Raw genomic sequence first — 12,718 nt, forward strand, 5'->3', positions numbered from 1 at the left:
AACGGAGCCTTTCACGCAGCAGACCAAGACAGAGCGCGGCAAGAGGCGGAGCAGGTGCCTCAGTTGACGGCTTACCAGACTCCCCCGGCTTATCCAACGGCTTCCGTCGACGTGGGTATCCCTACCAGGACCGGGGGTGTCCCTTGCTTGGTGCCGGCTCTCCGCAATGAGCGTCTACCCAAGGACTTCAAAGGCCCTAGGAAGGTGCCTAATTACACAGCTGACTTACAACCCGCAGCCTGGATCGAGAGTTACGAGATGGCATGGAACTGCTGGAAGTCAGTGAAGCAGCAATGGCCAAGTACTTCACCATGATGTTAGATGGGAATGCCCGCACTTGGTTGAAGGGGCTACCACCAAATTCCATCGGGTCTTGGGCTGAGCTGAAAGCCCGGTTCATCCAAAACTTCAAGGATACCTGTAGGCAGTCTATGTCAATTGTGGATTTGACTAACTGTAAGCAGCAGGAGGGTGAGTCTACGACGCATTGGGTTCGCCGGGTTAAGGAAATAATACATTCATCTGATAAGATGGACGCCGGCTCTGCAGTCTTAATGTTGGAACAGAATTGTCGCTTCGTGCCCCTGAAGATGAAACTCGGGCGGCTTAAGCGCGACTGCAGTGATATGGGTACACTGATGGCGGCTCTCGTCAAGTACGCCGATTCTGATAGTACCAAGGACCCCGCTTCAGATGATGAAAGGACAGGGAAGGGAAAGAAGAACGGCAATGGCAAGGGTTCCCAGCATAACCCGGGGAACCAAGGAGGTGGCAAGCGCAAGGCCGATGGCAGCCTAGAGTTTGTAGCCAACACCAGCTCACAGGGCACTAACCAGCGACGCAAGGGGAGGCCCCCTCCCCGAGCCGGCGGATCAGGCCCGACGCTGGAGCAACTGTTGAATGAGCCTTGTCCAAGGCATGGCTCTAGAGAGAAGCCAGCTACTCATCTATGGAAGGATTGTGCAATCATGAAGGCCTTTAAGAATTCCAACGCCTTTAACGGCAACAATGGCCCGGGCGGCGGCTCAGGCGCCGGCGGCTTTCATGGCCCGGGCGGCGGCTCAAATTCTGGTCCTCAGAACGGTCAAGGGGGCTTTAATCAGCAGTCTGGCCAGGGTCATCAACAGCAGCAGGGGGTTATCAGACCAATCCAAAGCAGCTTAGCGGTGGACAGTATCATGTGTTTACCACCAGTCTGTGTAAGCGAGATCAGAAGCTTCATAAGAGGGCTGTGAATGCTGTTGAGCCGGCGGTTTCACGCTACTTGCGGTGGTCTGAGCAGCCTATAGTGTGGAGTAGGGAGGATCACCCTCCCCGGGTGGATAATCCGGGTCACTTAGCCTTGGTGGTGGCTCCTCAGGTGGGAGGATATAAGTTCAGTAAGGTACTCATGGATGGAGGCAGCAGCATCAACATCCTCTATTACGAGACTTTTCGTCGTATGGGGTTGGTTGATAAGAACCTCAGCCAGTCAAACACTATTTTCCATGGCGTAGTACCTGGTAAGTCGGCTTATCCAGTCGGCAAGATCGAGTTGGAAGTGGCCTTTGGAGACGAGCACAATTACAGGGTGGAAAATTTGACCTTTGAGGTGGTCAAGATAAGAAGCCCGTATCATGCCATATTTGGGCGGCCGGCTTACGCCAAGTTCATGGCACGGCCATGTTACATATATCTGCAGCTCAAGATGTCGGGTCTTAATGGGACCATTACGGTTCATGGCAGTCGGAAGGTGGCCTTGGAGTGTGAGGAAGGCGATGCAGCTTATGCAGAATCTGTTTGTGCAACAGAGGAGTTAAAATTCTACAAGGACAACGTTGACCCAACAGATATTACCTCTCTGAAAAAGCCAACTACGGAGCATGAGCCGGCAATGAAATTTAAGTCGGCTGATGAGACTAAACTTGTTGATTTCGTTCCAGGTGATTCATCTCAGCAGTTTAGCATCAATGCCAATCTGGATCCAAAATAGGAAAGCGCGCTCATCGAGTTCATCCGTGAGAATAGGGACATTTTTGCATGGAAGCCTTCTGACATGCCAGGTGTACCTAGAGAACTCGCTGAGCACACTCTCAATGTTGATCCGAAATTTAAGCCGGTCAGGCAATTCCTTCGGCAGTTTAATGAAGAGAGGCGGAAAGCTATTGGTGAAGAGGTGGCCCGGCTCTTGGCGGCCGGGTTTATCGTTGAAGTCTTTCACCCAGAATGGTTAGCTAACCCGGTGCCCGTACTCAAGAAGAACGGCACCTGGCAGATGTGTGTGGACTACACGGACTTGAACAAGGCGTGTCCGGCTGATCCTTTCGCCCTTCCCCGTATTGATCAAATCATTGATGCTACGGCGGGTTGTGAGCGCCTAAGTTTCTTGGATGCTTATTCTGGATATCATCATATTAAAATGGCAGTTAAGGACCAGGAGAAGACGGCGTTCATTACTCCCTTTGGAGCCTTCTGCTATGTGTCTATGCCCTTTGGACTCAAGAGTGCACAGGCGACTTATCAGCGTTGTGTGCAGAACTGTCTTCATAACCAGATTGGGCGCAATGTTCATGCTTATGTGGATGATATTGTGGTTAAATTCAGGAAAGAGGAAACTTTGATAGATGATCTGAGGGAAACCTTTGATAATCTCCGGGTCTACAAGATGATGCTTAACCCGGCCAAATGTGTTTTTGGTGTTCCTGCAGGCAAGCTCTGGGTTTCTTGGTTTCTAATAGAGGCATTGAAGCTAACCCGGAGAAGATCGAGGCCATCACCTCCCTGGCTAAGCCGGCGTGTATAAACGACGTCCAGCGCTTGGCGGGTCGTATCGCTGCTTTAAGCCGGTTCATAAGCCGTTTGGGTGAGAAGGCCATGCCATTGTATCAATTGATGAAGAAAACTGATGATTTTGTTTGGAATGATGCAGCTAATACTGCTTTTGAGGATTTGAAGAGACAACTGGCCGAGCCCCCAGTCCTTGCTGCTCCGGTTGACAAGGAGCCTTTATTGCTGTATGTGGCTGCTAACACCCGAGCCGTCAGTGTGGCCGTGGTGGTGGAGCGCAAGGAAGAGGGTAAGGAGCATCCGGTTCAGAGGCCGGTTTATTATGTCAGCGAAGTACTCATTGAGTCCAAGCAGCGGTATCCGCATTGGCAGAAACTTGTTTATGGTGTGTTCATGGCAAGCCGAAAGCTTAAGCATTATTTCCAGGGTCACCCCATCACTGTGGTCAGCTCTGCCCCCCTTGGAGATATCATACAGAACAGGGAGGCCACAGGGAGAGTGGCTAAGTGGGCTATAGAGCTTGGACCTCATGGTCTGAAGTATGTGCCACGCACTGCTGTTAAATCTCAGGCTTTGGTGGATTTCATCAATGATTGGACAGAGCTACAAGTGCCCGAACAAAAGCCGGATAACACATATTGGACTATTCACTTCGATGGGTCCAGGCAATTGGAGGGCTCGGGGGCTGGAGTTCTATTGGCTTCCCCTAAAGGTGACAAGTTCCATTATGTGATACAATTGATGTTTCCTTGCACTAACAATGCGGCTGAGTATGAGGCCTTGCTCCACGGTCTTCGGATGGCTAAGGAGATGAATTTGAGCCGAGTAAGGTGCTTCGGCGACTCAGACTTGGTGGCTCAACAAGTATCAGGAAAGTGGGACTCCAAGGACCCTCTCATGGAGGCTTATCGCCGTGAGGTTGATGCCATTGCTGGACACTTTCAGGGTTATCAACTAGAGCACATTGATCGCAGGAAGAACGAGGCGGCTGATGCTTTAAGCCGGCTCGGCTCTCAGCGAAAACCGGTGCCGCCTAATACTTTCCTGGACATCTTGCATAACCCTTCTGTTAAATTGCCTACAGAGGAGGACTTGGCTGTCCCTGACCCGGAGGCACGACTGGTGGCGGCTCTCCACATCATCCCGGACTGGACATTGCCCTATCTGGCTTACATGACCCGGGGAGATTTGCCTGAGGATGAGACTTTGGCCAGACAAATAACCCGGCGGTCTAAGTCAATGGTTGTTATCAATGGTGAGTTGCATCGCCACAGTGTTACGGGAGCGTTCCAGCACTGTGTCTCCCCTGGAAGGTCAAGAGATCTTGTGTGAGATTCATGAAGGAGATTGCGGCCATCATGCCGGCTCAAAGTCTCTTGTGGCCAAGGCTTTTCGTCATGGTTTTTATTGGCTGACGGCACATGCTGATGCGGAGGACTTGGTCAGTAAATGTGATGGTTGCCAAAGGTTCTCGCGACGGGCTCATGTGCCGGCTCAGGAGCTGAGGATGATCCCAATTACTTGGCCCTTTGCGGTCTGGGGGCTTGATATGGTTGGGCCTTTTAAAAGGTCCAAGGATAAGAAGACCCACCTCTTGGTGGCAGTTGACAAATTTACCAAGTGGGTTGAGGCGGAGCCAATTAGCAAGTGTGATGCAGCCACGGCAGTTCAGTTTATGAAAAAGGTGATCTTTCGTTTTGGCTTTCCACACAGCATTATAACTGACAATGGTACCAACCTATCCAAAGGCGCCATGGAGGAGTTTTGTCAATGAGAGCATATTCGACTTGATGTTTCATCAGTGGCTCATCCTCAATCCAATGGTCAAGCTGAGAGGGCTAATCAGGAGATTCTGAAAGGCATCAAACCCTGGCTTTTGGTCCCTTTACAACGGACGCCGGGTTGTTGGGTGGAGGAGTTGCCCTCCGTGTTATGGAGCATCAACACTACTCCTAACAGGTCTACAGGTTTCACGCCTTTCTTCATGGTTTATGGGGCAGAAGCAGTCCTCCCCAGTGGCATCCGTCATGACTCGCCTCGAGTGGCGGCTTATGTTGAAGCGGATAATGAACAGGCACGCCAAGATGCTCTTGACTTGTTGGACGAACAGCGTGATGTGGCAGCAGCTCGCTCAGCGATTTACCAACAAGACCTGCGCCGTTATCATAGTCGCCGGGTTAAAACCCGGGTCTTCCAGGAAGGCGATCTCGTGCTCCGGCTCATCCAAGATCAAACAGATGCGCACAAACTATCCCCGCCTTGGGAAGGGCCTTTTGTGGTCAGCAAGAACTTGCACAACGGGTCATATTACCTCATTGACATTCGGGAGCACAAAGATTCACGTAAGTCGGAGGAGGAGACCCGTCGGCCGTGGAACATAGCTCAGCTTCGGCCTTATTACACTTGAGCCACCGGCTCTCATAATGTACAGATTCCTCTAAGCCATGTATATATAATGATAAGCAATAAAGCAGGACCTCTGTCCTTTTTTCTCCTCCAAAGATAAATGTGTTGCTTTCATTACAAGGTCATGTGATAAATTGAAGGAGGATCCGGCTTATGATCGTATTCGAATCTAGCCATACACAATATGGTCACTTGGGGGCTTCCTGTTCAAACATAGGTCGTATTCGAACCAAAGAGAACATAGTTGTCGATACCCATTTGATTGGCGAAGTGCCGAGCTCATTAGGGAGTTTTCTTTGATCATATTTGAATCATAGTGTAACCTCTTTGGGAACCGACGTGGATCGTATTCGAATCAGCGTCGTTAAACAACTCCTGAAGTCATTTGGGGGCTTCCTGTTCAAACATGGGTCGTATTCGAACCAAAGAGAACATAGCTGTCGGTACCCTCTTGATTGGCATCGCCACACCCACTGGGGGCTATATGATCGCATTCGAATCTTAGCATAACCCCTTTGGGACGGGTCTCTGGTCGTATTCGAACCGGAAGCCCCTAAGTTTTTCTGATTTATAGCAAGTTCTTCTGATTATTTCAAGTATGCACGGCGGGTCTTACGTTGCCGGCTTAACTTTGACTTACAGTACTAGTCAAACACAATCGGCGTTCTTAAGACTGGTAAACCGGAATTGAGGTACCAACCTTATTACCCGGGTTATATAAGCCGGCAGTGTGCTTGCAGGCCGGTAAGTGCGTTATCACGGGTATATCAAAGACATAATTGAGGACCAGTCTTTTTTGATCATCTTCCGGGTTATATGTCTAAAATTACGATTCTCAGCGCGGTAAGCCGCCTAGAGACTTGTGATTTGTCTTTCTATGCAGGATAGTTAAAGACAACTATTTGAGATTAAGGAAAATGAATGATCAATTGTGACCTGGAGAGGTATAAAGGAGACAATTTAAATGGACTTCAGCATTCAACGCGTGCACGATGGCACGGCAAAGTTAAAGTGTTGGTCCTACTCTATTACAAGACTCATCGAGTCCAAAAGGGGTGAAGCATTGTTTAATAAGCCGTCTGCAGAGTTACGAGGCTTGCTGAGTTGAAGTCTCCGGCTCATCCCTCTCCTCTCCTCCGGCTGTTCCCAAGACCTGGAAAGTTGACGACTTCCAGTCAATGCCGCTCAGGGCTTCAAATTGAGCCTCTTCGTCAATTAACCCGGCCGGGTCAATCTCCGGGGCGAAAGTGTGCTTACGAGCCGGCGGGACTAAGCTGATAGCTTCATAATGCGGAGTGGGGATCCTCTGATTTTCTGCATTGTAACCCGGCTGGTACTTGGTCAGGTCTGTGTCGTTTCCAATAAGGGTGGCCACCGGGCGCACGATCTTCACGCAGGCTGCGAAGTCCCTTTGGTCGAAGGGTGTGCCGTCTTCCTTCAAACTGGGATAGCCGAGGGCAATGTCTGCCGGGTCTAACTCTAGAAGGAACGCCTTGGCCCGGCTCAGAGCGGCGATAGCTCCGGCTCTTGCAGAGGCCCGCCGCAGCTCTTGGACACATTGGGGAAGAACGGCAAGCCGGCGAAGCACTTCCGCCAGGTGAGTCGGCACCTCATTGGATAGGGCCACCACCGCCAAGGCACGCTGTGACCCGGTGTAGAGTTGCTCCACCAGGGTATACACGGCCTTCAGCTTGGTCACCACACTTTGGTTGAGGTTGGCGCTTCTGGGACCTGTTTAACAGAGTAAGATAAGTCGCTGGCAATGATGGATTATGAGACATAAAGGTTATAAACTGGACGAAAGCCGGTGGAATGACTTACCGAAGATTGCGGCAACCATCTGGGACACTTGGCGCTTTAAGCCGGAGAGTTCGGCGGTCTTCTCTGTCAGAGCCTTCTCCGCCTGTTCAGCCCGGTTCACCAGAGCGGCCTTTTCTTCGGCCCAAGCCTTCCGTTCAGCGTCAAAGTCCGTCTTCAGCTTTTCTTGCGCAGCAATACTGGACACGAATTTGGCATTGGCTTTCCGGGTCTCAGTTTCTTGCGTCTTCAGACGGGTCTTGAGATCGGCGATGTCAGCTTCAAACTTCTTGCCAGCAGCCTGCATAATGTCCGGGTTATAGTATGAACAATTATTATACAATTTTTGAAGTCCCAAGCACTTTCCAAGCAAAGACACTTGGCACTTGGGGGCTAATGCATATCGAACGTTTCTATTTACAAATTACCGGGTCAAACGAGTAAACCGGAACTTAAGTCTACAACATATTCTATCATGAGTAGTAGACTTGGGGGCTAGAGTATGGTAAGAATAACAAGATAACTATGCAGAAAGTAAAAGGACAGAAGAGTGATACCTCTCACTTCTGCTGAATCTGGTTCACCATGGCAATCTCTAGATCCCGGCTCTTGTGCACCTGGCTGATATAGCCGAAGATGATCTCTTCGATGCTCAGATTGGCATAGTCGGACAGGTCCAGGTTGGCCCGGTGGCGCCCTAACAGCTCCTCCTTAGCGGAGCACTTGGCCAGCGCAGTAGGTCTCCCCGGCTCAACAAATTCCGTCCGGGTGATTACCACATCTGGGTCATCTGCTGGTTGAGCCGAGCTGGAGGCCTCCGGGTTAGCAGAAGCTTCTGCTATTGGCTTGTCGGTTGGAGCAGTGGCTTCAGGAGCAGAGGCAGCTGGCGGTTCTTGAGCGGCTACCTCCGGTTCAGGCAAGTCCGGCTCTTCGACCGGCTTGTTCTTCTTCGCCCTTTTGCTGAGTTTTGCCTGGGCACTGAAAAGACAAAAAGGTTAAGCACAAAAGTATAAGTAAAGGCAAGTACAACATGAGATGATCATCATTACCCGGGCACGGTCTTGAAAGCCGGCAGGTTCGACTCCATAGAGTCGCCAGAAGAGGGGGAAGTTTCCTGATAATTTGAGTCAGAAGAGTTGAGCGGTTGACGTATAACACCCGCCAAAGGATGAAAAGGGTACAAGTTTGAGATCACCTCGGTCCGGCGTTTCCTCGACGCGTCAGGTAAACCGGAGGAGAGGTCAGCGTCCTTGTTGGTCCGGGTGTGCCACCGGCTTTCATGAGTCTGTTGCTTCAAAAGAAATTGAGGGTCTTGATAAGCTAAAGGATGAGAAAATCTTACTTTCCGGGTTACCCTTCGGACTTTCAGCCTTGGCAAGGGCTCCGAGTCGGAGAAAAGTATCATTACCTCTTCAACCACCAGGTTGCTTGCTCCGGTATCATCCTGTTGATGAATAGTATTGATAAGGCGGACAAAAATAAACAACAAACACAACAAAAGCTTACAGGTTCAGGGGTTACCTCTGACTCGGAGCTGTCGCTTAGTTGCAGTAGCTCTGAAGCAGTAGGCCTGCTTCCCTTCTTGCGGGGAGCGGCTCTCTTGGCGGCTTTCTTGGCTTTCCTGGCCTTCTTGGCCGCCTCATGGTCATATTTGACCTTCCAGAATTTGTCATCAGCCTAAAAAATACAATGATGATTTCTTAAAGATTCAGGTGAAGAATATCTACAAAGGAAGATGAAATGTTCATATCAGCGGCTTACCGCTGGGGCTGGGTTGGTCTTGCAGAAGGGGGCTAGCCCGGTCCTCCCGCAGTCTGCCAAGCTCTCGTTCAAAAGAGCCTTGGTCATGTCCTCAGCAACGTCTTCAGGAAGATCGTTGCGGCTGTGTCTCAGGGGATCATCCTTTCGGCCCGTGTACTCACACATTAAGCCGGGGCGGCGGCTCAATGGGATCACCCGCCACGAGATCCGGACCCGGATAAGGTCAATTCCGTTGAGACCATTGCCCAGGAGAGCCTTGATCTTGTTAATGGTGGGGAGTAGAGGTTGGCGCTCCGCTTGAGTTAGCTTGTCTGACGGAGGGTGTGTTGGTTCCAGACGCGAGGGGCGAAAGCCGGGCAGCGGGCTCTCATCAGCCGGCGACGTGTCTTGGCAATAGAACCATGTCTGGTTCCAGTCTTTGGGGTGGCTTGGCGGCTCGGCGTAAGGGAAAAGGCAGTCCCTCCGTCGCTGGATAGAGATGCCACCAAGTTCCAAGCTTGGCCCGTTGGCACACTCGTTCTGACGGTTCAGGTAGAAGAGCTCTCTGAAGAGCAGCAAGCTGGGTTCTTCTCCAAGGTAGACCTCACAGAACACTTGGAAATTGCATATGTTTGACACCGAGTTGGGTCCTATGTCTTGAGGCCGCAGGTCGAAGAAATTCAGTACATCTCTGAAGAACTTTGAGCCGAGCGGTGCGAAGCCCCGGCTCATGTGATCCGCAAAAATCACTACCTCCCCGTCCTTTGGCTGTGGTCTCTCCTCTGACGGGTCAGGGGCACGGTAGGACATGACGTCCTTTTTAGGCAGGTAACCTGACTTCATGAAATCCGTTAAGGTCTCGTCGGTGACGTTGGACCTCATCCAATTGCAAGTGATGGGTGCTTTAGGAGCTTTGGGAGGCATGGTGAAAGTCGGAAGCCTATGATAAAAGGAAACATGCCCGGTTTAATTATAAGCCGGAGGAAATTTACAGTTCAGTGTTAAAGTGACGGCTTATGGAGGGGCCTAATGACATATATCTAATTATATTGGGTTATCTAAGCCGTTGGAGGTATTAAGAAGTAATTCGATTGTCTACGACCTTGTCACAGATAAGCCGGAAAATTTTATGGCGCATGGCCTCCTTTTGAGCCAGAAGGTCCTACGGCGCGTGGTTTCTTTAAACCGGAAATGTAAACCGGCATGACTCAACGGGGGCAGTTTTTTACTAAGTGTGGTGAAAACAGTTTTCACACATTGCAGTAAATAATTTGGATCAAAACGGTCGGCTAAAAGGAAAGTTTCTAGACCTAAAAACAGACGCGAGGGAAGTTCTTGGGCTCGAACGGGGCCTTTATGCAGTCAAAAGAGGTCCACTTGCATTTGAAATGAGTGCCAAACCGCCGCCGCATTGGTTCTATGCTATCTTAAGATCAAGAAGAGGCAGTAAAAGTAAAAACTACCAAGAGCTCGTGGGCGACGGCAAAGAACACGGAAGAACAGGACGAACCCTACTGCAGATCTGTTCTACAGGGCAGCCAGGACTTACAGGTGCTAGTGAGTCGCGGAGGTCGCCGCCGTTTGTCTGGACCGATTCAGGGTGATGCAACGGCCAAGGTTGACGAAGACCGGGGGCGCGACGGCGGCGGCGGAGTTCGAGCTCTCGGGCGACAGAGGAAGAAGACGAAGAAGAGAGGAGTGAATGGAGGTAATGGGCCGGGCTATTTATAAGGCCAGATTCATAAGTGGGCGCGAGAAACGAGGAGGTCACGGCGCGGTTATCTCGCCCGAGAGGCGCCTCGATTTTCGGGACGGCGGTAAAGATAAGATCCGTTGCGGATATGGTGGAGTAAAAAATGGACTTAATGGAAGATGACGTCACGGCGGATTACCCGGAGTCCGGAGGATGACGTCACGCCGGGTTATAGCATCCACGCAATTATAAGCCGGGGATTTTCTGTCGAAAGAGTTAAAGATTGACATGAGCGGCTCAAATCAATCTGGGGCCTAATGTTGAGGATATAGACCTTAGAGTCACCCGCCAGGAGGGGCTGGGTTACTCATAATGGTCATCGCCAGAGGCCCGGCGCCAAGCTTGAAGACGGTGGGCCGAAGATGGGCTTAAGACCCGGATATGGCTTAAGGCCCGTAGTTACAATCATCATTATGGTAGAACTTGTAGTATAAGGCAAGAATAGTTGAGAGTCCGAGCCGGACACTCTTATGAGCCGGCCGGGACTCTGAGAGCTGCTGGGCGTCAGCCTCCCTATATAAAGGGACGACCCGGCAGCGGTTTAGGAACGAGAAAGATCTCATCAAGAGCCAGGCATAGCAGTTAAGCTCCCTGGTCATCGAAACCCTAAGCAATACTACCTCAACTAGATGTAGGCTTTTACCTTCACTGTAAGGGGCCGAACCAGTATAAACCCTCGTGTTCCTTGTCCCGTTAACCCCTTCAAGCTTCCTAGCGGCGATGGCTCCACGATTAAGTCCTAGCTTGAGGACATCTGCCGTGACAATTCCACGACAGTATATGTGGATGATAACAGCTAGATTCAAATTAGTATACAAAAACAGATAGAAAATGGAATTCATAATATATATATATATATATTAATTGTTCATTATCACAGAATATATATATATATAATATCATCACATATACGTAATGATACTTAACTATTAGGTACAATGCATATAATTGAAAACGAACAATACTAAAACTAATAATCCCTCCTGGGACCAGTATTCCGGCAGCCCCTGCCAGCAGCTCCCTGGTGCGCGGCGTCTTCCCAGTGCGGAGGCAGTACACCGCCTCCACCTCGCAGCGCTTGACGTACCGATCTGCCTCTTGCTGGCGGACGAGCGCGAACGATCTTACCATTTTGTTGGGCGCCCACCGGAGCTCCTCGTCGGTGGCACGCTGGAGCTTATCGACACACCTCCACGCAGCGACGAGGCGCCCACCGCCTTTGACCTTCCTCGCGAAGTACCCGTCTTCGTACACCTCCTCCGCACGACGACGCCCCCCCTCCCCAAGCTCCGTCGCCTCCTTTTTCCAGGCGGCATCATGGGCTTCACAGGCCGCCTGGTACCTGGCTTCCTCCTCTGCCATCTCCTTCTTGAACGCCACTTGCCTGGCTTTCTCAGCCGGCGGCAGCGACTTCCATAGACAAAGATTGTATTGGCCCCAAAACCAATCCAAAGTTGGGAGGTCCGGCGCAACCTCGTCCGGCGGCGCATAGGGGTCCTCGTCGCTGCTATTCGAGTGAGCATCCTCGGGGGGCGGCGACTCCTCGTCGACGCGTGGGCAGACCGGCGGCGCCATGGCAGAGATTTGACAGACAGAGAGAGAGAAAGAGAGAGAGAGAGAGAGAGAGAGAGGGCGAGCGAGGGAAGGATGTAGATGAGAATGCAGGCGGGACGACGTGAGCAAGGTAGTATTTATTGGCGGCCGGGATCTAGATTGACGGGAATAGTACACACGCCGGTCGCCAGAATTTACGAGTAATGTAGTTTGAATTACACACGATTCCCGCAGCAAAATCCGTGTGTGAAACATAATAGCTGACGGTTTCCAATACAGAACCGTGTCTGATTAATGATCCCCCACTCACCTACCAAACCTCGAGCCGCGAGATAGAGTGCCAATCGTGTGAGGGCCGGTTGTCTTGCCAGATCTTTACATTTTCTTTTTTGAACACCAGATATTTACATCGTCGGATGATTTTTTAACTCACACACAAGTACACAAAAGTATGATTTTTCAAACCGTTATGGTTAGCCGTTGCATGTAGATGTAGTTTAAATTCAAATTACGGTCATTAAATGGCTAGAAAATCACTTAAATGTCTTTAAAAGGTTAAATGACCCCTGAAATTTTCCAAATTTTCACATGACAGTTGTATTAGTGCACATTAAACGTAGAAAAAAATTGAAGGCCGTAAGAGGAAGCTATCTCCCATTCGTCATCAAACATGCATTGTTCCCTCTCGGAACCACGAACCTT

This window comes from Triticum aestivum, chromosome 2D, assembly GCF_018294505.1.
Source record: "Triticum aestivum cultivar Chinese Spring chromosome 2D, IWGSC CS RefSeq v2.1, whole genome shotgun sequence".
Classification (NCBI taxonomy): domain Eukaryota; kingdom Viridiplantae; phylum Streptophyta; class Magnoliopsida; order Poales; family Poaceae; genus Triticum; species Triticum aestivum.